At 39.5% G+C, this 24,204-nt stretch overlaps 1 long non-coding RNA gene across 1 annotated transcript in view; it reads right to left on the bottom strand.

The window, feature by feature from the left end:
* The window catches only part of LOC129519725 (uncharacterized), a 29,089-nt gene extending 10,968 nt beyond the window's left edge, over window positions 1-18,121 (bottom strand). Inside the window, exons 1-2 of the long non-coding RNA XR_008666435.1 lie at window positions 17,982-18,121; window positions 17,631-17,766 (exon numbers count right to left, since the gene is read on the bottom strand). This is a non-coding gene — a long non-coding RNA (uncharacterized LOC129519725). The remainder of the gene's footprint in view (window positions 1-17,630; window positions 17,767-17,981) is intronic.
* Window positions 18,122-24,204: the final 6,083 nt, after the last annotated feature.

Below are 24,204 nucleotides of genomic sequence, written 5' to 3'. Positions count from 1 at the left end.
CCGGTAGGAAGATCACATACTCAGCCAATTAGTCAGCCAACAATTGTGAGTTAATAATTTCCAAAAGCTTATTCTGGACTTTACAATAATTTGTTGAAAAGGATACAGTGGTGAACGAGACCACATAAATCCTCTCCTCTCATGGAGTTGGCATTTTAGCAGGCAATAATAAGTAAGTAAAAACCACACAAAAAAATAAAAATAGAGTTTTAGTACCGAAAAAGAAGAGAGTAATTGATGGAGAGCAGCTTTAGGGGACTTCTTTGGCTGGGGGTTCAGGGAAAGCTGGAGGAGACATTTGAGGTACTGCTTGAATGATGAAATGTAACTTTGCATGATCTGTGGGGAGAGAAGAATTTCAAACAGTGGGAAATATTGGAAGCACAGACCCTAAAATGGGAAGAAGCCTGGCAAGTCTGAGACAGCAAGAATGCCAGAGTGAGTGTAAGGCAGTGACAGATGATGAAGTAGAAGGAAAGAATGTCAGAATCTTGAACTGTGCTCTAAGAGCAAAGGATGCCACTGAAATGTTTAAGCTGGGGCTGGAGATGTTATGATTTATGTCCTTAATAAGATCAATATGGGGTGCAGATTTTAGAAGAGCAATGTTGAAGCGAGGAGACCAATGAAGAGATTGCTGGCAATGATCTACACCAGTGGTTCTCAATCGAGAGTGTTTTTGCACCCCTGGCTTCCCCAGGGGACACTTGTCACAGTTGGAAGAGATTTTTGGTTGTTATAACTATGGAGTGGGGCATGTAGTGTCTAGAGGTCAGAGATGCTATTAAAAGACTTACCGTGCACAGCCCCTCATGACAAAGAACAGCCCCTCATGACAAAGAATTATCTGATCAAAGTGTCACCAGTGCCAAGGTTTAGAAACCCTGATCAAGAGAGAAATGATGGTGGTTTGATCATATGGTAGCAATGGAGGTTGCGAAAAGGTAGCTAGCCTTAAGATGCATTTGGAGATTGCCAGTGAGCTGGACAGGGCTTGTGGACAGATTGGATGTGGGCTCCTGGGTATGGGACCTGAGCAATAACGTGGATATTGGTAATATGTACTGTGATGAGTCATTAAAGAACAGGTGATATTTAAAGGTCTGGGGCTGGGGGAAATCATTCAGGGGGATAATGTAACTAGAGAAGGATGGAGGGCCTTCCAGAGCCACGGGTCACAGCAGGATTGGAATCCTGTGAGAGGAGACATAGCCAACATACCAGACAAGAGTGAGGTCCTTGGGAAGACTAGAGAGGATGTGCGCCAAGCTCAGGGGATGGGGAGCCTGAGGAGCAGGGACATTTCTTCTACTGAAAAAGGAAGGAAGGCAAAGTCCATGAACAGGGATGTAGGCAAGTGAGTGGATTTCATAGTGGGAAGGAGAGCAGTCCTCATCAATTGCCCTGTTGTCTCTATGATCTAAGGTCTGAGTATGAGTACCAGCTGGGTGTGTGTGTGTGTGTGTGTGTGTGTGTGTGTGTGTGTGAGAGAGAGAGAGAGAGAGAGAGAGAGACTAGAGATTTGAGAAGAGAGGATGTTATGAAATAGCTAACTTGGAAGGGGGTAGTGAATTTAGCATTAATTATGAGTTGGAAATGAGTTGGAATGGTCTGATAGTGTTTTAAACCATTTGAGATTTGCGGTCACAAATTTTTTAGAGTACAATCAGTACAACTTCTGGATTAAAAATTAATAACCTCTAATTGAGTGAATAAAATGTCATAGTAACAATAATATTAACATCTCCCATTTCTTGACCATTTACAATATAGCATGCATCACCTTCTACAGAACATTCTTTATATGTATCTTAATACTCTCAAACAACCCTACAAAATAGGCATTATTATCCTTAATTAACTGATAACGAAGCTAGGAACTCAGATTAAGAAATTTCTTCACACAGTAAAGGGACAACATTCAACGCTGGGTCAGTTGACTCCAAAGCTCATATTCTTAACTAGCGTTTCCTATCCTACTCAGATTCTGGTTAATGAAAAACACTGCCCTGCGTAGGGCTTTGTAATTTCCCTACTCTTTGCAGAAGGCCAAAGATGCCAGTAATTCCCAGAGGAGTCGTGGGAGTAAATGGAGGTAATGCTGGGGGAAAAAAAATCACCTGAGGTTCATTAAAATGCATATAATTGATTGGTATAATTTGCTCCATTGTAATTTTGCTCTTTCAAGATTCTCCTTGAGGCTTACTTAAACCCATTTAAAAAAAAAGATTTTCTTTTATTTATTTGAGAGAGAGGCAGAGATAGCAAGAGAGAGCCCGAACAGGGAGCAGTGAGAGGAGCAGGCTCCTCGCTGAGCTAGAAGCCTGATGCAGGATTTGATCCCATGACGACGACCTGAGCCAAAGGCAGACGCTTAACCGACTGAGCCACCCAGGTGCCCAAACCCAGTTTTACCTGTGTATCCAGGTGGGTTAGGGAGGATGTGGAGAGGGACCAAGGTACTGCAAGGGGGACATTGTACAGCTTGTGATTTGCCCTCAGCCTCCAACCCCCAGTGGGACAATCTGGAGTTCTGAAAAGGGACGAAATGACTTCTAACAAGGAAACCTTCTACTTCTCCCCCACCCCACCCCCTCGCTCTGGTTGCAATGGCGATGCGAGGGTTGAGAAAGAGGTTATTGGAGATCGCAAGACATTATCTGGAGAGAATGCAGATTTTTCTTTGTAATTTGACTCTGACTGTACATTCAGCTCACTACCATTCTGGCAGCAGTGTGGCTCACAACAGGACCGAATTACGGATTAAATGCAAATATGACAGATCCTTCTCGTCAGAACCACCGCAGCAAAACGCTCCATTGAGTGTCCTTCATTTAAAATAGCTGTCAGCCATACTCTGGACTCCCCTCTCTCCAACAATTAAAAAAATTTTAGGGCCTGTTGATTTTCTTTCCCTTCCTCCTCTTCTCCTTCTTCTCCTTCTCTTTCTTCTTCCTCTCCTCCTCCTTCTCCTTCTTCTCCTCCTCCTCCTCCTCCTCTCCTCTTCTTCTCCTCCTTTTCTCCTTCTCCTCCTCCTCCTCCTCCCTCCTCCTTTTTTTGCAAGGATACTAGATAGAAGGGAACAAGCACTGGACAATTGCTAGATCTGATAAATATCCATATAGCATTGCATATAACCATATATCATGTGGAAATTGGGGTTTGTTCCGGATCTGTTTCAGTAATATTTAACTACCACTTGCCATGAATCACCCTAATGCTGCCCTATTATTAAAAAGCTATTTTAAAAAAATAACTTCTAACTTTCTTGATACCTTTGTTTAAATACGTATGAAAGACTGAGGCACCTGGGTGGCTCAGTCAGGTAAGCATCTGACTCTTGATTTTTGGCTCAGATCATGATCTCAGGGTCGTGAGATCAAGCCCCATGTAGGACTTTGCACTCAGTGGGGAGTATGCCTGAAGATGTTCTCCCTCTGCCCTTTCCCCTACTCACTTGGGATTTCTCTCTCTCTCTAATATAAATAAATAAATCTTTAAAATATACTCATGAAATACCAGTAAATCTCAGCATTTTAGAGCCATTTACTTTTTTTCTCTGAGCCTTGTAATGAGTAACTGTATATTTTCACCACATATTTTCTGCTTCTCAGTCATTATAAAATATGTTGACTAGGACAGACACACTCCACTGGACACTGGGTGAGTTAGCATCTCTCTTTTACATGCAGTAGGTTAAGCCCCTATGTATTTCGCTCTTCTTCCCTAGCAAAGTCTTTGAGCAATCATTTAGCATTCCACAAACATTAGGCCCCTTCTGTCTAGCACTGTGTTAGATGCTCAGGATACAAAAGAGGATAAGAAATGTCCACTGTTCCTAAGGGATGGAAAAAGACAAGAATATCAAGTGTGACAGAGTTCAGAGAGCTCTACCTGAGGGGTAGAATGGAACAAAAAAGAAAAAACATACAATCCTTCAGGTGTCCTAGAAGTCCCTAAATGATCTGGTCCTGCCCTCATTCCCTGACCTCATACTCTACCACTCTCTGCCTCAGTAACCCTGCTTCAGCCACACGGGATCTGGGACCTGCGCTGTTCTTTGAACCCACCAAGCAGACTGCTATCTCCTCCTCCCAGGAAGGCTCTTCTTCCCTTAGATATGAGCATGGCTGACATCCTCCAGGTGCTCGGGGCTCTGCTCACATGATTCCTTACCAGTGAGGCCATCCTCATCCTGCTGTTCCCTTATTTTGCTTCACGTTTCTGCAAAGGACTCTCTTATCTAATATACCCTATATTTTACCTCTTTGTCTAGCTCTTGTCTTCCTTCACTAGAAGGTAAGGTAACTTTTGTAACTATTGATTTGCTGGATATACCTGCTTAGATATCTATCAACGATCATTTACAAAAACTAACTACCATCTAGGCCTTGAAGCAAAGGTTGACAAATTTCAAACTGTTTTCAAAATATGTTTACTAGATATAACTTAACTAAATTAAAAGTCAACAATAAATGACCAGCAAAAAAAAATTCTTATATATATACTTGGAAAGGAGAAATTAAGATGTGTATTATAAGTATTTATAACTATAAATAATAAAAATATTCCACATCAAAACATAAAAGAACAATAAAAGTATTTTTTAGAGAAAAAATATAGCTTTTAAATGTTCACATTAAGAAATAACAAATAAAGCCTAAAAAGTTAGAAGAGGAACAGAAGAAAAACATTTTAAGAAAGAATAAAGAATAAAGTCAGGAAAAGAATTAGTGGTTTAGAAAACACAAGATATAATGAATAGGATCTGCGAAGTCAAAAGTTGGATTGTTGAAAAGACTTAAAATAGACAAACCTCTAGAAAGGTTGATAAAGGAAACTAAAGTTGGCACAAATAAATAATGTTAACAATGGAAAAAGAAGACAACTTCATACCCAAGAAAATTTTTAAAAGATAAGAAAATGATACTTCAGTTGATTTATACTAATAAGTTTGAAAATTTAGAAAAATATGTGAACCTTAAGAAATAGTTCAATAACTATTAAAAACACAAACACTAACAAAGTAATTGTGTATCTCCCTCAAGAAAACATCAATCTCAGATTATTTTACTGGAATATCATACCAAATTTTCAAGGCAAAGATTATTCTATCTTTTGCAAACTCTTTGAGAAAATAAAAAAAGAAGGAACATTCCATTCCCTACTGTATTGTGAGTTCAATATAACCTTGATAACAACCAGACAAGGATTGTATGAGAAAGGAAAATTACAGGTCAATTTAACTTATGAATGTAGATTTAAGAATTCTATGCAAAATCAGCAAACGAAAACTGGCAATGTACAATGTAAAAAATGATCATGATACATCATGTTCGAGTTAGATTATCTCAAGGAGGCAAGGCTGATATAACCTTAGAAAAATTCTAGACTGTTATTCATCAGAAGAATTTATTAAGGTACGTATATCCTATAAACTCTTTCTTGGAAATTTGAAATAATCCCAAGGAATATTTGGGGGGAAAAATGAATGGTTTGAATTTAAACCCGTGGTTTCCCTGGCTCTGGCTAAATGTTTCTTTATGACCTGGCAAAATGAAGCAGTTAAAAATTAAAGCAAATTAGGTTTTTCATATCTAAATTTTGTCCTTAAAACATCATATTTCTTTTTTTAAAAGATTTTATTTATTTATTCATGAGAGACACAGAGAGAGAGAGAGAAAGAGAGAGGCAGAGACACAGGCAGAGGGAGAAGCAGGTTCCTTGCAGGGAGCCCGACGTGGGACTAGATCCGGGGTCTCCAGGATCAGGTCCTGGGCCAAAGGCAGCGCTAAACCGCTGAGCCACCCGGGCTGCCCAAAACATCATATTTTATATCATAAGCCTGCCACTGGATACAGCTTTATTTTCTTTTATTGTGAGCTTTTTTATTCAAATTCATGCAAACTTTACAAGAAAACCTTTTGAGAGGCATTATTTTTTTTAAGATTTTTTACATTCATTCATTCATTCATTCATTCACAAGAGACACACAGAGAGAGGCAGAGACATAGGCAGAGGGAGAAGAAGCCTCCTTGCAGAGAGTGTGATGAAGGACCAGACCCTGGGATCACGACTTGAGCCAAAGGCAGAAGCTCAACCGCTGAGCCAGCCAGGTGTCCTGAGAGGCATTATTTTATTACTAAGTTTGGTAATCAACATCTACTCCATTCTTTTATTTTGCAATTTATAATTTTAAAGTTTAAAAAGAAATTGTTAATCATGTAACATGACCTGTGTTTTTAAAAATCACTAGTCTATAATCAAGTTTCTTTTGCTAGCTTAATGTAGGAATTTAGTAAAATATTTATTGAACCTAACATAGGACAGGCATTGGGTAAAGTGCTCTACAAACTGAATTGTACACTCTTAGAAGATTACTCCTGCTTGGAGAATTAAAGAAACTGGCCCACAGTCACTGTTGCCAAAATATCTGACTTTAAGGATTAGCCTTTTTCTGCTAGATCTGGAAAAAGAAGTAGTTCACTGAGACATTTATCTTGATAGTTAAAGAAATTCTCTCCTTCTTTTCGTACAGAGTTTTGCTTTTCTCAGGTATTTTTGTTTGGGGACCTTAGCCAGATGACTTCTTCAATTTCACTGGACACTCTATTGATATACCAAAGTTTTCATTGAATTTGATGTAAATAAATTCTCATTTTGATAAGCTCACTTAGCATTCTTTACAAATTATAGTAATTTGTGGTAGGCATTTGGTTGGTATCAAGAAGCATTGGTGGGTTTTTTTGTGTAAGAGGGAATTCATGTGACCTCTATGTTTCAACTGCGGAAAGGATGAAAGGGAAAAGAATTTGTGTTTGATTTCACAGAAACTTCCAGGTCTTTAAGACTACCCCTATTGTATTCTATTACCTCTTGACCTTTCATACTCAGCCTGGATTTTATTGTTAATTGTGTAAATAGTATTATCCTAATAGCTTATGCAACTCTTCTGCCTCTTTGCCAGGGATCCACCCTACCTGAGAAAGCCCCGACGCTGGAAACCCTAAAAAATACTTTTGCTGCTATTCTATCCAGACAGCTAAATTGTAAAGGAAAAAAATTTCCCAATCATACAATTGTCTCCTCTGTAATTTTATTATTTTTTTTAGTTTGCTGGGCCCTCAACACTGTTTACCAAACTATTCCTTATTGGAGCTAAGATTAGCTATATTTCTCTTAACTTCTTTAGAAACTGTCCAGTAGCTTCATTTTTTTTCTGCTCAAGCCATTAGTTTATGTCTTCTCTACTCACTAACAGAAAAGAATTTCTCTTTCTCCCTTGTGGAAAATATTGAAGCCATGAGACCATCATTAGAGCAGGGCTTTAAAAGATTTACGCTCTGGGTCACCTGGGTGGCTCAGTCAGTTAGCCATCTGCCTTCAGCTCAGGTCATGATCCTGGGGTCCTGGGATCAAGTCCCGTATGGAGCTGGGCTCCCTGCTCTGTGGGGAGTTTGTTCTCCCTCTTCCATTGCCCCCCTATATCTCTTTCAAATCAATAAATCAATCTTTAAGAACATGAAATAAAAGATGTACTTTTTTATGTTGTTCATTTCCTTTCTCAGTTAGCTGCTTATATTTGTTGTTTTAAATGACATATCCCAAATACTATATCATCCATAGAAGAAAAGCAGTTACCAAAGATGTTTTCTTTCTTTTTTTAGGAAGCTATACTACTGTTTTTAGTCACCTGGATTATCCTCAGTTCCCAGTGAATCTTCAAAACTCATGTTAAATAGATTAGAAAATATGTACACAAGTCTTGTGCTGGGACCTACACTGGTCTTATTTCATGAACACCATTCAGATGGCCTTAGATAGCCACAAAAATGGAATTTGGGGAGGGGATCAGAATAATTACACACACACACACACACACACACACACACACACACACACATTTCAAATGTAGACTAAGCCAGATAGTTTAATGTATAAGCTGGGGCAGAGAATACATCTTGTGCTTTTCTCTGTGCCTCAGAGAGCATAATGCAGACAAATGGATACAGTAGACACACTGTTCTTGGATTAATGACCAAGAGGGATTGTGGGCATCAGTAATGCACCTTGGACTCTGAAACCAGTTGCTTGAGGTGATAGCCTGGCTCCATTACTTCCTAGCTATGTGATTTGAGCAAATGATGCAAACTTCTGAGCCCCAGGTTCTTGGTCATTAACTGTGCATTGAGAGGCATTATATAGAGGCCTATAATAATTATATCCCCCTCATGGGATTTTTATGAACATTAAATGAATTCATACATAGAAGTATTCAAAATAGTACCTAACACATAATATGCATTCAATTAGTCTTAGCTCTTATCATTCAGAATAGATATGCTAAAGCCAAGCACTTCCTTCTTAATACTTTGCATATACATATTTCCTAAAACTATTACTCCAGAATGATCTGCACAGAATGGCTGGTCAATGAGATCCTGCCTGCTGTGAGGGTTAGATGAATATTATGACTCTAGTTCAGTTCCTGACCCATAGTAGACATCAATAAATACCAGCTTGCTTTCTCTCTTTTCTCCCCTATCTCTTATGTCCTTTGCTTCATGGTTCTTTCTGATAGCTTCTCTTAGTATTAGCGTATTGTGAATAACTTTTCGGCATTGATAATGTGGCAACTTTGATCTCAGGATGTGTATTATTCTTTGGATCTTTCATCTTCATTTACAAGAAAACCTTGCCTCTGTAATCAGATAAGCATGAATTTAAATCTTGGCTCTGCCACTGAATCTCAGTCTTTTTTTTGTTCATCTGCAACAAGAGGATAATTTAATCTATTTTACAGGGTTGTTGAGAGGGTTAGGGTGATTACATGTTGTGTTCCTGTTACGAAGCCTGGCACATAGTGGTGATCAAAATCTAAATTAATCTAAATTCCTTCCCTCCATGAACTGATTTCCCTCATTTTGTATTTTTCTGCATTCATTTATTTCTCTAAAGGAGGAAGATAAAATTCTTAATTGACTTTGACCCATCTTTTTCACAAGCATTTCAAATTTTCATTTTGCAAAAGCAACTTCGAGTTTTGGAATAGTTTTGACTCCTCCATCCTCTTTAAAGGAGTGTGCAAGGCCCAAATGAAATACAGAACTTCGTAAAACATCACTTCTTCCCTCAAAATAAACCTGTAATTTATTGGTAGCAGTAATTTTCATTTAAATTATTATTTGGGGGCATTAACCATCAAATTCCTCCTACATATTGAGTACTGAGTGTGAAGTTTTCAGATCACAAATCTGAGAATTTAAGAAAATAATTTTATTTTCCTGTAACAACTTAGTTTCTATTGCAAAAATCCCCTCAGTAGGACCATCTTAGGCTGCAACTGTCTTCCTCCATTTTTACAACCGCCCCTGCTAGATAGCCTGCCAAGAATTTGATGTCTTTATTTTCTGGTTGTGCTGCAACTCCTTCCCCTTGCCTTCTTCCTCGCTCTTCTTTTTGGGGGCAGTGGAACACTCCAGTCTAGCAAGCAGCCTGGATAGAGGAGATGCAGAGTAAAGGTAATATGAGGGAAAACAATTAATACTCCACAATATGATCTCACTGCATAAGGATTTTATCTAAATTTTTAAATATTTCAGTCTCCATTGGATTTAGGTTTTCTGCAAACCCAAAACACATGTCTGAGACTGCAGTTTACATTGTTGTATTAAAAGATCTTCTACGAGGCTTTGTTTTCTGACAATAGACTTACCTACAAAATTTTTGTGTTCAGATAGTGCATACTGGGAAAGTATCCTCAGGGAAGTAACTTAAGCCTTTTCTGTCTTCCACAATCTGATTAAAGTGTAACATCTGATGTTTCTGATTATATGTTGTTTACTCCTAAAGTCTTCTTTAACCCATCAAGAGGGAACGTTGTACTCCCAGAGTTCCAAGTACTACTTCTATGGTGGCGTTCTATTTGCCATATCCCTTATTAGAGTATACACTGAAGCCCTGATCAGTGTCTGTTTCACTGTTGCATCCCTAGGGCCTAGCCCAGTGCCTGGCTCATGGGAAGAGTGCAGAAAATGGTTAGATGAATAAATGAACAAATTCACTGGTATTATTTAAACCTTTTCTCACCTACCCTCAATATGCGAGAGGAAGGGAATAAGTATAAAAAGTGTTGTAGAGGCCTTTTAGCCCAATCATCGACTCAAAGTAAAAATCCTATATATAGAATCTCTACAGAGAGTCAGGCTTTTGCTAAAATATTTCCAGAAGAGGGAATATAATTAGCTTTTTCCATTTATGGGTAGTTCACATTTTTAGAAAGTGCTTTTTTTTTATTGAATCAAAATCTGCCTCTGATTCTATCTGCCCTTTGGAGTTTTGTAGATTTGCAATTCTATAGTTTAATTCTCCAAATTTGTTCAAAAGACACATTATCAAAAAGATTCAAAAGGTGATAAAGAGAGCTCATCTTCGATAGAAATCACCATCAGCTGGAAAATCTGCTTTTTTCCTCCGATAGAATATACAGGTCTTACTTTTGAACTATTTAAAGAAATATCAGAAACGGAAAAGGACAGAAATATTGGTGCACAACTATCGTATTCAAGGAGGGGAAATTACTTTGAATTTTAGCCTTGTCTCACGATGTGAGAGAAGCATTGCTCAGGTGCTTTGTGATAGGTTATATAACACAAGCTGTGGATTCCTCTCTGGTTGTTGTGTTATCTTAAACTAGAAAATGCTTACAAAAATCTCTCTACATGCTTTTGATCTGTCTCCAGATTGCTACTGCCTAGCTGTCATTCTCACTGCAAATTCTATGTTAGAAAGCCTAAAATTTCCTTCTCTTTTAACCAGCTACTTCCACCAACTACCACTGGCACTGTCATTTCCCTGGCCTTGTAAGATAGGACGTTAAGTTATCCTGCGTGTCCCCCCATCCTGTCAGCTGCCCAGGGGGCACGTTCCTCCCCTGCAGTGTTTCCCACATCTCCTTCCACCTCTCCAGTGAGACTGACAGGTGGCCCTCATCTTGGGAGTGATTCAACTTCAGCTTCCCTTCCTTACCCCAGCTTCTACCCCTTTTTAATCCAAAAACCAGGCCACAGCCATACTAAATGTTTCTTAAATTCTTTCTTCATCAGTCACCTCATTTAAACTCCACAACGTTTAAAGGTCTACTGCACAGAGGCTAACCTCCTCTGCCTCCATCTCCAAGTTCTCTCCTGTAGCCTTCTAACCCCCGACTCTCCCACTGCATAGCTTTATTTTAGTCACTGCATCTCCCAACCACCCTCGCCCCAGACTCCAGGTCCTGTCTGGTAGGTTCCCTCCCTCTCTGCAACCTACATGCACCACCCCCCCCCCACGACCATGCTACACTTGCATTTGTATGATCTGCTCTCTCCTGTGGGCCAGTTCTAAAGCACACCCGAAGTCCTATTCTTCCACAGATTTTTGTCCCAGTGACCCCAGGCTCTATTCATCTCCTTCTCCTTCTCTCCTTTATCATTTTTATTGTGAATTATGAGCAAAAGTAAATAAAACTTATATGTACAGTTTAATAAATGATTGTAAAGAGAACACCCAGGTGACCACCACTGGGATGTGAACTAGACTATTACTGGAGCACTGAGAGCCTGCCCCCTGCTCCCACGTGTCTCTTCCCACCTAAATCGACAGTACTAATAATCTGTACCTCATAATTTACCACTCATAGTAATTAAGTAGCATCTTGCTTTGCCTTGTGGCTTAAGTGTATTGGTTTAATTCCTCCCACTCAGTTGTAGGCTCTTGATGGGCAGGGCTTATATTGACTATTCTTTAGAATACCCAACCGCATCTCAAGCAGTGCTAAGCAAATATGAGTATTCAAGAGACACTTGCTCATTGATTATAGACTAAGAAAAAGCAACAGTGAGAACAAATAATATGTATATTTATGTCCAAGAGCTAATATTGTTATATCTTTCAAACTCATGTGAACCTTTAGAAAATGTTCTAAAGTTCTACTTTGCTAGGTTCTTTTCCCTCATATTATGCTCCCTGGTTTCAATTTTTTTTTTCTCCTATAGACAGCATTCAGGTTTCCTGGAGATTCCTCAGGGAATTTCCAGCTTTGTGAAGCCCAGTGTACCAGAATACCTTGCCAATGAATAGAAGTCCATGACAACACTATAAAACACCAGAGATTCTTCTCCTTATTTCAGTAAAAAGCAGAAACAAAAACAAAAATAATCCCTGCTCTAATCACAAAACAGCTTTTCTCCTAACACTGCACAATTCTCTCATGAAACAACTTTGCATGGTATCCAAATGTCTTTAAAGTTAAATGCCTTAGCAAATGTTGGTAACATTCCATATGTGGAAGGTTTTATCACACAGGACTTCCAGCAAAGCTTCATGCCAGTAAAAAGAAGAAAAGATAAATGTATAATAAACAAATAAAGAAAATACATATTAACCAAAAAATCTCTGAAGATCTCTCTGTGTAAGCAAAAATGTGACTCTAGGAAATTATGCAGTATAAATTACATAAAAGATGCATAAAGTATGCAATGATGGCACATCAGAAAATAGTATATATGTATTACAAGACCCTAATAATTCTAAAATTTGGTCACATCTCTGAACCACTGAGCTGTTGGGTTAAATAAGTCTTCTTTCATAAGAGAATCTGAGATTTAGCAGCAGAAGGGAGGAAATCCACATTGTTGTCTTATCCTGGAAACTTCAGTGACTATGGCAAAATTCATTGTAGTGAAGAATTATTTCTGGCTTGGGCTAATTATAATGAAACAGCAGAGATAAGCAGGAAGAAAAATCACACTAATTGAAGTAGGTTTATTTACAACAACTTATTTCACACACAGGCCACTGAAACATCTATATTAGGGAGGATAGTAAGCTACTAAAAAGAGCATCTGACAATCAGCACCCAATCAGTTAAACAACTAAACTTAACTGTCAAACTTCAGATAGAAAGGGAAGAATAGAAATGATTCAGAAGAGTCAGATTTTCCTTTGTTCAGCTAACAAATACTTGTTGAATTCCTACCATGTGCCAGGCCCTGTTGTGTCCACTTGTGATATATCAGTGAACAAAACAGATGAATGTCCTTGTTCTCATAGAGCCTACATTCTAGTGAGGCCATGGTGATAGCAATTAGTACAGTGTGATACGTCACTTTTATGAACTTCAAAAACAAAAAATTTTGTGTGTGTGTGTGTGTGTGTGTGTGTGAAACTATAGAAAGACTACAAGTAAACCCAAGCCTCAAGATAGTAGCTAACTCTATCTAGACAAGAAAGAGACAAGGCAGTAGGATCAGGAAGGAAAAAAAAAAGTTATCTTCAATGATATTGGTAATATCAAAATCCTGAGGGTGGATAACAGATTAACAGCTGTTTATTTTACTTTATTACTTTTAAAAAGATTTTATTTATTTATTCACGAGAGACAAAGAGAGAGAGGCAGAGACACAGGCAGAGGGAGAAGCAGGCTCCATGCAGGGATCCCGATGTGGAACTCGATCCCAGGACCACAGGATCACATTCTGAGCCAAAGGCAGATGTTCAACCACTGAGCCACCCAGGCATCCCAATAGTTATTTATATTATTATTTTGCTTTACAATTTAAATACATGTTATGTAGTTTATTTTGTACACGCAAAATATTACATCATAAGTTTTTTTTAATAAAAGGGTAATTTTTTTAAAAAAAAGAGCAAGAGGACAGGGTATGGGACAAGGAAGTTAACCCATGTTATTATAAAATGGCTAAGAAAGACTTCTTTATTACTTTAAATTGATATTTTATGACATATAAGGTATAATTACTTTTTATACTATTTTTAATAGTTTATTCTACTTAGAAGAGCAAGATTTATGATATCAAGTGGGTATATCCTAGATAGTGCTGTCTGAAAACAGACCTATATTAGTCATCTCGGGCTGCCATACCGAAATACCATAGACTCGGTGGCTTAAACAACAGAAATTTATTTTCTCACAGTTCTGGAGGCTGGAGATTTGAGATTAGGGTGACAGCACAATCGGGTTCTGGTGAGAGCTTTCTTCCTGGCTTGCGGATGGCTGCCTTCCCACTATGTCCTTTCATGGGGAAAGAGAAGGAAAGAGAGAGAGAGAGAGAGAGAGAGAGAGAGAGAGAGAGAACCCTTTCTGATGTCTCACCTTATAAGGGCACTAATCCCAGCATGAGGGTTCCTCCTTCATGACTGTATCTAGATCTAATTACCTCCCAAAGACCCAATCTCCAGATACCATCACATTGGGGGTTAAGCCTTCAACATATGAATTTTGGAAAAACACAAACATTCAGTCCATAACAGATGCTTTTTTGGGTTGTGGGAGGGGTGTTCTTAGGAGATATACTTACAAGTCAGAGAAAAAAATCAAGACTCGGCAGAAGGAAAAATTAACTAGGAATGTGGTTGAGCTGAGGCCTCAGTCAATCTTATGAGGAGCTGTGGAGCTGGGTAGCCCTTCAGAGATGGCGTGGATTAAGGCAAGGAGGTAGTCATTGGTCCTTGGCCACTCCCCGAGGGGAAGAACCCTGGGCAAGACAGTACCCAGAGAAAGAGGCAATAATGAGTGACTAGTAGCTGATTGCTTTAGCAGCTGGAGGATGAGTGTGTAAGCCCTGAAGAAATGATCTGGAAAATCATCACCATGTCTCCTAAATTTTTAGAAGCTAGAACATCATGATGGTTAAAATAGACTGCAGTTAATATCTGAGGTCTGGGTGGCCTTAAGAAAGTTAGTTGAAATCTATTAAAAAATTTCTCATCTGTAAAAAAGTGGCTGTAATGATACTAAAACAAGATTATTATAAAGATTATATAAATTTTAAAATATGTAAAGAAACTTATATAGTGCCTGATCCATAATTTTGATAAATGGGAGCTTTTATTACTACTATATTAATATTTTACATTTTTTCAGTGAGATTGGGCATATGCAAATAAAAATCAGCTATCTCTGATATCACATAATTTGAGAAGTTTTTAGTACCTATTGACGCCAGTGCCTAAGAAATATTCTGAGTTGTAGTCACAATTATAAGACAAGTGTCTGAGATAGCAAATGGATTTTATTTAAAGATTTTATTTATTTATTCATGAGAGGCACTCAGAGAGACACAAAGACATACCAGAGGGAGAAGCAGGCTTCTTGTGGGGAGCCTGATGCGGGACTCAATCCTAGGACCCCCGGATCACTACCTGAGCCAAAGGCAGATGCTCAACCACTGAGCCACCCAGATGCCCCCAATGGCAAATGGATTTAATTTCAAGTTCCAACTAAGAGACTTGGTAGTGCCTGCTGATGAGTGTGGTGTTAGGAAACTTTCTGAGGAGATATTCACTTGCAGTTAGGATGCAACTGGATGTGAAAGAATAAGTTAATAGAAATGATTTAAACCAAGGAAGACAGACAAAAGGGATTTTAGAAAATGAACAAAATATTAGGAATTGTGGTGTAATAGAGATGGTCTAACATACATGCAATTGGAGACCCAGAAGGGGAGAAGAAAGAAAAGGGGATGCACACAAACATGTTTGAACCAAAAGTGGTCTAAGGGGGGCACCTTGGTGGCTCAGTCGGTCAAGTACCTGCCTTTGGCTAAGGTGATGATCTCCAAGTCCTGGGATGGAACCCCACATCGGGGTTCCTGCTCAGTGGAGAGTCTACTTCTCACTCTCTCTCTCTCTCATTCTCTCTCTCTCTCTCTCTCTCTCTGCTCTCCATCTCCTACTCATTCTCTATCTCCCAAATAAATAAATAAAGTCTTTTAAAAAAAAGAGTGGTCTAAGATTTTTCAAAAACAATGAATTAATGCATGTTTGTTTTCGGTGTTTGTTATATCAATCTATATTTTTGCTTAATTTTTGAACTTTCAATATTGACAAGATGAATGTTTAAGAGAACAGGTTTTGAAAACAGACTACTTGTGTTTGAGTCTCTGTTCCATAATTATTACTGTCTCACCTTAAGTAAGTTTCTGCAGCTGTCTAAGCTTTGCCTCCTCATCTGTAAACTGGATATCATCACATAGATGCCTTGTAGAGAACATCACCGAACAATAAAAGTCACATTTTTAGCATAGCTCCTGACACCTAAAAAGAGCACAATAAATATAAAATTTCTCCTCTTTCTCCTCAACTCCCTCCTCATCTTCCTCCTCATCCTCCTCCTTTCTCTTCCTTCTCCTTCACCATCTAGGAAATTCTCAGCAGTCACCATGCCTATCCCCAAACACCAAATTTATATTTGATACAGAAAACTATTCCTGAGCCACCATAAATCAATGAAAATTTGCTTCAAATACATTATAAATTAGGTAACATATAGGCACCATCATCAAGAGAGGGTGAGCCAGCATGTACATGGGAGACTGGAATAATCAGATCTGACCACATCTGAGGATGTATCCTCTGGTCAAGCATATGTCTCTGGTTCTACATACCTGCTGAATGTACCACAAGGTACCAGAATAATGCCAAACAGACCATGACTCCATGACTAAGCTTTTGTTCCAAAGAGAAAGCAAAACAATTCAAGTAGCTTACCAACAACATTATGGTTTCCAACTTCCTTCCTAAGTTTAGCATTGGGTTTGCCTTTCTCATAGAACAGTACGCTAGAATAATACATTGTTCACTGAATCTATACCAACTTTTGTTCCCTCTTTAATGGCCAGTGAAACTTTATGTTTGCAATGTTTTTCTCTGTTGTACTATCTGGCATTTGTCCATGTGGAAAAATTGTGCTGATTTTCTTGCATATGCAGCATTAAAACTTTCATATTATTTATTTCCATTGGTTTTCAATTTCTGAGGAAGAGTTACATGTCTTCTGAGAATCCAGAAAATTGCTCTCTGTTCTCTTTTTCCAGATTGCTTCTAAAAATGGTAAGGGGGAACAGTTCCAGTTTTCCCTTGGAGAACCTCTGTATATAGTTGACCCTTGAATAACATGGGTTTGAACTTATACATGAATTTTTTTTACAATACAGTACTATAAATGTATTTTCCTTATGATTTTCTTCATAACTATTTTCTCTAGCTTACTTTCTTGTAAGAATACATTATATAATACATATAACAGAAAATATGTTAATCAGCTGTTTATGTTATCAGGAAGGCTCTGGTCAACAGTTGGCTATTAGTAGTTAAGTTTTGGGGCAATCAAAAGTTTTGCATGGATTTTTGACTCGACCAGATCAACGTCCCTAACCCCTGCATTGTTCAGGGGTTGACCATATACCCTTTTTAAAGTAGGGCTTATTTCTGCCTCAAGTTGTGATCTTCAGACCAGTTTATCAATTCACACATTTTAAAGCATTTAGTTAACAAGTATTTATTTATCAGGCAGCTTTCTCAGTGGTGAAGATGCATTAATGAATATATCAAAAACATGGTGAAGATCTTGCCTTTGTTGAACTTACAGATTAATGAGGAAGAAAGACACAGTAAAATATTACCCCTGATAGGAGAATAACAGCCTTACAGCATCCATATGGTCAATTCCTTGTATAAGGTCAAATCCTTATAACAAATGGAAATGTCTATAAAACTTCCTGATGGTTCTCCTCTGATTGAACCCTGACTGATATAAGAATTGAGCAGGTTTCCATAGGTGTTCCTACCTGAAGTTGGCAGAGAAACAAGGCAGGTAGTGAGAGGCACACAGGGAGAAAGTTTGCTCCTGCGCTGAATTGGCTGAAGCAGACCTTGGACAGGTGGCCATAGGGGTGGCTGGAATGAGAGGTGAGGCTGGAGGATCTGAAATAGTGCACAAAAGATGTCTGACACAGCATTCCATAAATAAGAGTGTTTATTGGCTGCTCAGGAAATGCCAATGCAGTTAGGGGAGGAGAAAACAAGGGGGAAAATTTATGATTCTCTATCCCTACAGAACACTGTCCTCAAATAAATGGCATCACTCTTGCTATGGTAATTGTAACATTCCCCTTTTCTCATTAAAGCTTGTTTCTTACCTTGGTCTAGGATGATTTCAGGTTTCAATTGAATATCCACATTTGGTAAGGAGGCTGATGCTTCTGCTGCTGTAAAAAGTGCAACTTGCAGCCATAAAGTCAGAAAGAATTGTGAATGTTCTTCATTGGGTGGTGTGAAGCACTGAAGCCATAAAGTCAACATCATGTGTCCTTGGGAGTCTCTAAAAATAGGACAGCATCTTCATGTTTGAACAGCTTCCTAGCACTTCTGTCCTAAATGCAAGCTTTGACATTGTTCTTATCTTACAACTCTTACCTCTTTCCCTTTCGTAACTCATCTTTATCAAGAGGAAGGAATTATTGCCACTCTAACAACAATGTGACAAAAAAAAAAAAAGGTGGCCTAGGCTTGGTATATATTCACACCATATGTGCAATGTTTGCAAATTTCCTGCTACATGTTGCCTGAATATAAATGTTTACAACATAAATCTATGCCTATTTTAAACAACTATTTTTTGTACTAGTGAATAGAAACTAGGCAATTAGGGTTTTCATCAACTAACTTTGTGTAAATAATGTAAACTCTCTGGGCTTCAGCTTCTTTTTTTTACACATAAGGCATTCTGGTTAAATAAATTTTCTTCTTTTTAAAAAAGTTTATTCTTTAGGCTTTCATTTTGCAATGAAACTTCCAATCAAGAAAGTAGTTCAAAAAGTGTCAGGAAAAGTAACATTATATCACTATTATTATTACTCAGTTTCAAATTCCATTGATATTAACAGTTTAATTGAATGGCAGTTTGTGAATGGAGTTGTTTATTCTCTTAAAACAGGAAAAAGTAACACCCAATTCCTTATTATACTGGGACAAATTGCTTTTAGATTTTTATCTCTTAAAAGTGGCAGAAAAAATTCCCTTTTGGATTGTCTAAATGAAATGAAACAATTCACCTTAATAGTAATAAGTCAACTAAGTGAAGCTTCCACACATCAAATTCCTTAAAGGGTATGTTGAAAGAAAGATCAAAATCTTTTTAAAATCCCTGTAGCCTCAAAAGCTCCCATTTTTCTTGGGAAGTTCCCCTGATTCATGGAATTCAAAAAAATCTAAAGATTCAGATCTGATGAAAACTGAAAGAAAACGCCCTGATCTTGTGTTTATCAACATTTTAAAAGAACAAAGTTTAAAATCTTAGTGGGTGAGTTGGTCCGGATATGAGACATTCTGAGACCATCTTCTTTGACCTGATTCTTATCAGATATAAAAATAAATCCAACCTAGCAGCCAGGAAGAGCTACATTTTTCTGCAGAAAAATAAAGTGAATCAAACTCCCTGACAATAATGAAACAAAAGAACGAGAAAGAAGTAAGGAAGGTAAGGAGGAGGAAAATGAGCTTCTAAATCTTGGAAATAAGAAAAAGAAATTTACCACCCAAGCTATATTACCTGTGACTGTCCGCACCACTGCCACATGGCCATTTCTTGTACGTCGATTCCTGGTGTTCCGATGGCTATTTTACACACATAACACTCTATGTGCGTGAGTGGATAGCTCAGCTTGAAACTAAGAGCATCCACTTATGTAGTGCAGCTGTTCTGAATAGATTCAGGCAAATCTATTTTCATGAAGGTGCTGAAGATCCTCCTGGAAAACAACTTATCCTAAGGGAAGACAGAGCCAGATGTTATGTGCCGAACCCAACACCAGGCTTGGTTATCAAAAAGAGGAGAGGGGAGAGATTCTGAGTTTACTCACACCTCAAGAGACTCCTGTGTCACTTAGATTTCTGTCTTGCCCATGGACCCTTTCTGGGTCAGGGGAGAGAGCCAGGTGAGAGTACAGTAGAGTATGCACAGTAAGAGCATTTCCACTAAAGCTCAGCAAAATGTTGGTAGTCCTCTGTACAGGGTAATGTGAATTGGGAAAAGAGGCATGCCCCTACTTAGCATAATCCAACGAATAGTTTTAGCACATCGAGGGAGAAGTGCACAGCAAGTGACAATAGCCCTCTGGTGACATGTAGTAGATGCTTTAGAAGTAGCAGAGGGATCTGTTGGATGTCCCATGATAACTGATTGGATATGTTCATTAGCACTCTTAGAAATTCACTATTACTTCCAGAAAGTTTGTAGGCAAAAAGATGAGAGTATTAGTCAGGAGAAGTTAGGTGGTCACAAGAAACATGTCATTTCTGCTCACAAGCCACTGGTCAGAGGAAGTTTGATATCCTTGCTTAGATGCAAGTGAACCAGGGAAGATAGAGGAGCAGATGGCACCCCTGCCACCATAAAGAACAGAGGCTGTAAGGAGCAAGCAGGTGGGGGCAAGAGCTAGTGAAATACACTGTAATTTGACCTCATTCATTCCTGCATACCAATGAGACCAAAGAAAGTGGTCTATACACATATTTTTACAAAATTCTCATGATAACCAAAGGAAAATTCAGAGAAGGTAAGTAACATACCAGAAATTACACAGCGGTTCAGTTCTCTTTGACTCTAAATATGTTCTTTTATTATTATTATTCTCTGTTTGCCACAAAGTGATATGCTTTAAATAACTCTAAACATTTACTGATTCTTATCCCTTTATTATCTCATGCATTTTTTTGTATAAATTAATTTTTATTGTTGTTTCAATTTACCAACATACAAATAACACCCAGTGCCATACCCGTCAAGTTACCCCTCATGCCTCATCACCCATTCACCCCCACCCCCCACCCTTCCTCCCCTCCAGCACCCCTAGTTCATTTCCCAAGTTAGAAGTCTTTTAAGTTTCTTCTCCCTATTCTGATATTTCTCACACATTTCTTCTCCCTTTCCCTTTATTCCCTTTCGCTATTATTCATAATCCCAAATGAATGATACATACACTGTTTTTTTCCTCTCCACTGGGTCGGTTACTGGTGGCCCAATTTCAAAAAGGGTGTTGCCTGATTTCTCCTCTGGATTTTTGATGGAATATTTCTCAATTTAGATCTTTCATCTATTTGAGTTTATCTTGTGTATGTGCAAAGTGGTCCATTTCATTCTGCTCATGTGGATGTCCAATTTCCCAGCACCATTTATTGAAGAAGTGTCTTTCTTCCAGTGGATCGTCTTTCTCCTTATCGTATATTATGAGCATAAAGTTCAGGTCCACTTCTGGTTCTCTTTCTGTTCCATTGATCTATATTCTGCTTTTTTGTGCCAGTACCAACACTGTCTTGAAAAATCACAGCTTTGTAGTACACACCTGAAATCATTGCATTTTGTGATCCCCCATATATGGTTTTCTTTTTTTAAAATTCCCTGGCTTGTTTGGATCTTTTCTATTCCACACACCCAATCTTAAGATAATTTTTCTAAGTCTCTAAAAATCCATGGTATTTTTGATAGGATTGCATTATACTGAAAATCTGCCCTGGGTAACATTGACTTTTCACAATATTAATTCTGTTCTCCATTCAACATGAGCATGGAATATTTTTCCATCTCTTTAGTCTTCCTCAATTTTCCTTCAGAAGTGTTCTGTAGTTTTTAGGGTATATTTTGAGAACCATTTAATGGTAAATGTTCTCCAACCTTTATTTCAGTGTAGGTGTCCTTCTGTCTAAAAAGAGTCTCTTGTAGACAGCAAATAATGGTCCTGTTTTTTAATCCAGTCTGAAACTCTGGCGCCTTTTGATGGGGTCATTATTCATTCACGTTCAGAGTTACTTGAACTTCTTCTTAAAGGGAGTTTTAAAAGAGTCCCCCTTTAAAATTTCTTGCAGAGCTGGTTTTGGAGGTCACATATTCTTTCAAGGTCCTGCCTGTCTTGAAGCGCTGATCTCTCCTGACCCTTTTGAATGAACCTTGCTGGATAAAGTATTCTTGGTTGTCATGTTCTTCTCAATTAGACCCTGAATATATCCGCTCCCTTCTGTCCTGCCAGGTCTCTGAGAAGGTCTGCTGTTACCACTAAAATTCCTCCCCATGAAGTCAGGGACTTCTTGGTATCTTGCTGCTTAAGGATCCGTCCGTCTCTCTTTATCTTTGGAATTTGCAAGCTTTCACTATTAGATGTCCGAGGTGTTGAACGGTTTTATTGATGTTAGGGGGGACTCTCTATTTCCTGGATCAGAATGCTGTTTCCCTCCAGATTGGGAAAGTTTTCACTAGTATTTGTTCATACATACATATTAAGCCCTCTGTCCCTTTCCGGCGCCCTCCGGAACCCCAATTAAACTAGTTTTTCTTTCCTCAACTGTCATTATTGGCCTAATCTGTCCTTCATGGTCCCTTAATTGAGGTGTCTCTTTTTTCCTCAGTTTCCCTCTTTGCCATTAACTTGTCCTTCTATTCACTCACATCGTTCATCTCTCGTTCACCTCGTCGTAAGGACTTCTAGTCTTGGATTGCTCTCATTCAATGATTTTTAATTTCTGCCTGATTGGATCTAAAATTCTGCAGTCATGAAGTCTCAGATCCTTAATGCATTTTTTTCTAGAGCCACCAGTACTAGAATAGTGCTTCTGAAATGGCATTCTGCATTTGAAGTGTAACCAGATTTTGTAACTCTGTGGAAAGGCTTGTTTCTGATTCTTTCTTTTTGATGTGAGGTTTCCTTTATCATTTTGCTCATGCAGAGTGGCCAAAACAAGTTGTATTGGAACACGGGGGAGTATCACTTCCTCCACTGTTTTTCTTTTTCAGGGGGAGGGGCCTGCTGTGCTGATTTCAGGTGTTAGCACTTGGGGGAGGCTGCTCTGCCCTGCCTCTGCAGGGCTCACGGGGTTGTTTTACCCCGTGGGGCCCCAGGAGGAACAGCAGCAGTTGCTATCAACTCTGAACTGGATTCAGCCTCCGCAGAACTCCGAACGGGCTCGGGCTCTCGTTCTCCGTCTGCAAGGCCTGAGGCTCCGGGGCGGGGCCGCTGATCTGCTCAGCTCCGGCCGGAGCGTCCCTTACTGCCTGGCCCTCCCGGCCTCTGCCTGTCCCGGGGGCAGCCGGATCCTGGCTGTGTGTCTCCGGCGCCCTGTGCTCCGGGGCCTGCGCTGTTGGACTACGCCTCACCTGCCCCGCACCCCCTCCCGCGGAGCCCGCCGCCCGAGCCCCCTCCGAGCTGCTCCGATCGGTCCCTCCTGCGCGCTGCGCCCTTAGAGCTCGGGCACTCTCCTGCGCTCGCAGGTGTCTGTTATGTCCCCCGGAGCCCGAGACATCCCCTGCTCTCCTGGTCCTGCTCCACCTCCCTGCAGCACCCTTACCGCCCGCCCGGGAAGTGGTGCACTCCTCACCCTCCGACGGGACGGGCTCTCCTGTCCTGGGACACACGCACCCCGGCCTCCAGCCGGCTCCTCTCGGGCCCCTCCCCCCCGAGCCTTTTGTTTCCTTTATTTCTTTTACCCACCCCGTCTTCCTACCTTGATAGAAGCTCGAACTCTTCTCACTGTAGCGTTCCAGCGGTCTCTCTTAAATCTCAGGCCGAATTCGTAGATTTTCAGGATGGTTTGAAAGGTATCTAGTAATTTGTGGGGAACAGTGATTTTGGGACCCTGCCTCTTCCGCCATCTTGCCCCTTCCCCTCCATTCAGTTTTTTTTCTCACAACCAAACCCAAGAAGTAAGATTGATGTCATTCTCCACGGGCACAGAAAGTCTAAGCAACTTGATCTAAGTCACAAAGCCTGTACATAGGAGGAAGAGATATGGCTGAGCGGCAACTCTGCCTTCAACTCTAGAGCTATTTCTAGTCACCATTTCAAACAGTTGTGCCCAGAAAGGTTAAGAATTTGCCCAAGGTCACACTAGGAAGCAGCAGACTGGAATTCCAAATCCAACTGCACAACTCCCAGTCTGGTGCTCTTCGCATTACAATGTTTCTCCTAGGGTGCCTGGGTAGCTCAGAGGGTTAGGCATCTGCCTTCTGCTCAGGCCATGATCTCGGGGTCCTGGGATGGAGTCCATATCAGGCTCTCTGCTCAGCAGGGAGTCTACTTCTCTCTCCCTCTCCCTCTGTGCTCTTCCTCTATCTCAAATACATAGATAAAATCTTTAAAAACGAACAAACAAACAAAATGAAACAACGTCTCTCCTAAATTGGTGACACACATACTTCAATTATACCCATTATCAATGTCATCAATTGCAAGCTGTATGCTTGGTTCCCTGCAAACCATTGGTTCATATGGTGACTGCTACTCTGGAGAATAATGGCTTCTCTCTAATTTACAACTTTATTTTTCACTTGAACAACTCATTGAACATCTCTAAAGCATAGACTCCTTTGACCTT

Source organism: Nyctereutes procyonoides, unplaced genomic scaffold (assembly GCF_905146905.1).
Source record: "Nyctereutes procyonoides isolate TBG_1078 unplaced genomic scaffold, NYPRO_anot_genome, whole genome shotgun sequence".
In the NCBI taxonomy this organism is placed as follows: domain Eukaryota; kingdom Metazoa; phylum Chordata; class Mammalia; order Carnivora; family Canidae; genus Nyctereutes; species Nyctereutes procyonoides.
The sequence above is the reverse complement of the archived record's forward strand: the minus strand, read 5'-3'. Positions and strand labels throughout refer to the sequence as shown.